This window comes from Suricata suricatta, chromosome 12, assembly GCF_006229205.1.
Source record: "Suricata suricatta isolate VVHF042 chromosome 12, meerkat_22Aug2017_6uvM2_HiC, whole genome shotgun sequence".
NCBI classification, from domain to species: Eukaryota; Metazoa; Chordata; class Mammalia; order Carnivora; family Herpestidae; genus Suricata; species Suricata suricatta.
This window is the reverse complement of record NC_043711.1, coordinates 104,692,821-104,695,316: the sequence shown is the minus strand read 5'-3', so window position 1 is coordinate 104,695,316 and position 2,496 is coordinate 104,692,821. Positions and strand designations below refer to the sequence as shown.

The 2,496-nt window shown below is 59.5% G+C and overlaps 1 long non-coding RNA gene across 2 annotated transcripts in view; it reads left to right on the top strand.

Moving 5' to 3' along the window:
- The first annotated feature begins 6 nt into the window (after positions 1-6).
- Positions 7-2,496, top strand: part of LOC115275033 — a 4,708-nt gene continuing 2,218 nt past the window's right edge. The window contains exons 1-2 of one of the 2 annotated variants that reach the window (XR_003901378.1): positions 7-231; positions 929-2,417. This is a non-coding gene — a long non-coding RNA (uncharacterized LOC115275033). Of the gene's footprint in view, positions 2,418-2,496 lie in introns of both variants that reach the window. The other variant, XR_003901377.1, reaches the window with a different exon arrangement.

Below are 2,496 nucleotides of genomic sequence, written 5' to 3'. Positions count from 1 at the left end.
CTAAAGTACTGGCGGGCCGGAGTCCCAGCCCCGGGAAAGCGAAGGCGAGGGCTGCGGGTTCCTTTCTGCCCGCGTCGTGGAGGCGGGGTGCGGGAGCCGAGATCCCTAACTGCGCAGCGACCCTTCCCGGAGGTGAAGGCGGGGTTCAGGTCCCTGCCCGGGAGGCGAAGGCGAGGTTCGGGTCCCTGCCTGCGAGTGGAGGCGGGGAGTCGGGAGTTCCTCTCCCGGAAGGTGAAGGCAGGATTCAGAGTGTCGATCCCGCGGAGTCAAGGGGGGGTTCGGGGTGCCTGCTTGCGACGTGGAGGCGGGGGCTCGGGAATCCCTCCCCGCCCAGGGAGTTGAAGGCGGGGTTCGGGGTCCCTGCCCCAGACGCGGTGGCGGGGGCTGCCCTCTGAGCACAGTGGCAGCTGCGGGTAACGAGCGCTTCCGGCGCGTCAGCCGCTAAATATAAAGTGCTGAGCGCATCTTCTCCTTTAATCCCTTCCCTCCCCCAAACCTGCGGTAACTTCGTGTCCCTTAAAATAAATCCCAGCCCGCCACCAGCGCCTCAAAGCCCCGCCTGGCCTGGCGCGCCCTGAGGCCTCCTGGGCGTCCTCCGAGAGGGGCGGAGAGGGGGACCCCCCCCCGCCCCGCCGCCCGGACTATCCCCTGCTCAGCGCTTAGCGGTCAGGCGTTGGAGCGCGCACGTGTGCGGAGGCTGGCTGTGCGTCTCTCCCCTCCTGACCCGGCCCATCAGATCGGGAACCAGTGCTGGGCCCTGGAAGAAGCCTGGTAGATGCTGACCAGCGTTTTATAAAAATGAAACAGAATAAAATAGAAAATATCAAGGCATCCCATACAGTGCGTTTCGGCCGCTTACGCGTGTGAAGGTTTAAGTGGGTACCCAGTTGAAATGTGAAATGTGTTTCTTCTCACCATGGGTGCCAAGCAAAGGAATGAAGGCCCCTGGAAAGAACAACTTGAGCCACCTCGCAGCCTCGGCGTTCTGAATCCCCTGGTCTCACAAAGGAGGACTGAGAGCCAGCCCAGGACAGCGGAGCGGTGGGCAGGACAGGTGCCTGCCTGTCACCAAACATGCTGGTCCTGCCAGCACCCAGCCATGCCCAGCACCAGAGCAGAAATGGCTTTGAGAAAAGGAAAGCAGAAGAGATGGAGAAGTCTTCAAAATCTATCTGCCAGGACTTACCTGTGCATTCTAGAACTGATTCTTGATTCGTGGAAAAATTGCTCTGGTGAGGAGAGCAAGGACAGGACAGCCTTGAAATTGTCCGGCCCCACAGAGGGAGACCTCTGGGGATCTGTGCATCCTGCTCCTGGAAGGGAGGCAGGACTCTCCCTTGGTGCCCAGGCCTTTCCTTGGGAGTGCACCTGTCTGAGTAGCCGCCCTCCCAGGTCCCCTGATCATCTCCGCAGCCATCTGGCCCGGTTGTCCCCCTGTGGGGCGGCGGCCCTCCTTGCCCCCACTTTCCAGGTCTAGAATGTGACTTGCCCAATGTTGCGGATTCTGTGCCTCCCGGATCCTGGCTCCTGGGCCACAGGCCTCTGTGTTGGAGGCGGGGAAGTACTCTTCACTAACAGGGAGTTGATTCTGTCTTGGGAAAGAGAGTTAGATCCGAAGCCTCTAGACCAGGATGCAGTGCAATTTCCAGAGACCTCCAATAGCCTGCTAGGCTCCCTGGTGTGCTGCTGGGTCGTTTCCTGAGGACATTAGCCACGGGGTGGGGGTTGGGGCAGAGGCTAAAAATATACGGGGCACACAGGCCCAGGAATGCCAGCCCTACCATTCATTCCTTGGTGTCCTGCCCAGAGTGGAGGGTACTTGCAGAAGGTTTGAGAAGGTTTGAACTTAACTCCAGAGGCCATCGGTGTGGTCTGTGCCCCAAGCTGGGGCACACCCGTCCAGCACCTCCAACCTAAACAGCTCTTCCCCGAGCCTTACACACTTGGTAATAGCCAAGCTTCAGACTCCTGAGCTGGGAGACCCTGAGCAGTTCCGCCTTCTTCTCTCTGTTTCTCCATTTGTCCAATGGAGACTCCAGCTGTCCTGCCTGCACATCTCATCAGTGCAGGCGAGGAGCCTGGGAGACAGTGCCTGGGCCCACCCAGTGGGAGACTGGCTGTGCCAGGACCACAGAGCCAGCTGCCCAGGTTCCCACTGCAAACATGAGCCGCTCACTAGGCGCCCACTGTGTGTATGGAGAGAGACGTGGACCCTCATAAGCACAGGTGGAAATATATGGACACAGGACACCGCCCTGGGCTCCATCACAGGCTGGCAGCGTCACACGGCCTGTCCCGCAGTGGGAGGGCACATTACCACAGGATGGCATTGTGACTAATGTCCCCCTGAGAAAGAATGAGCCGCGTGACCATTGGTTTCCCAGGTTTCACTGCTTACTAGGAGCAAAACGTAACAGGTGAGTTGATTGAAAGACCTGGCAGAGACAGGTGATCTGCAGAGCAAGAGTCAAGTCCAGGGGCTGAAGTGCAGGAGCA